This window comes from Penaeus monodon, chromosome 23 (assembly GCF_015228065.2).
Source record: "Penaeus monodon isolate SGIC_2016 chromosome 23, NSTDA_Pmon_1, whole genome shotgun sequence".
NCBI lineage: Eukaryota > Metazoa > Arthropoda > Malacostraca > Decapoda > Penaeidae > Penaeus > Penaeus monodon.
This window is the reverse complement of record NC_051408.1, coordinates 10,404,732-10,405,087: the sequence shown is the minus strand read 5'-3', so window position 1 is coordinate 10,405,087 and position 356 is coordinate 10,404,732.

The window sequence follows — 356 nt, the reverse complement described above, 5'->3', positions numbered from 1 at the left end:
ATGCCACTATTATTCACTTCACTTTTTATCTGCGATAGTCTTTGCAGTATAACGTTTTTGTGCGTTTCATTTGTTTTTCTTTTTTTAGACTCTTCTCCAAATTTATTTCGTCTTTTAACTTTTTCTGTCATTTTCACACCATATTTCTTTAGTAACAGTGAAATTTTGAAAACCAGGCCTCCTTGCCAAATTTATTTTAGGCATTTTCATGCGGGTTGGAAACAACATTTACTCTCGTTTCCCCTTTTCCGAAAGTGACCATTACTGAGATTATGACTTTGGTTCGAAATGACACTTTATTTATTCACTTTGAAAGGCCTGATATTTAGTTTTAGTTTTAAGTAAATAAGTCGATT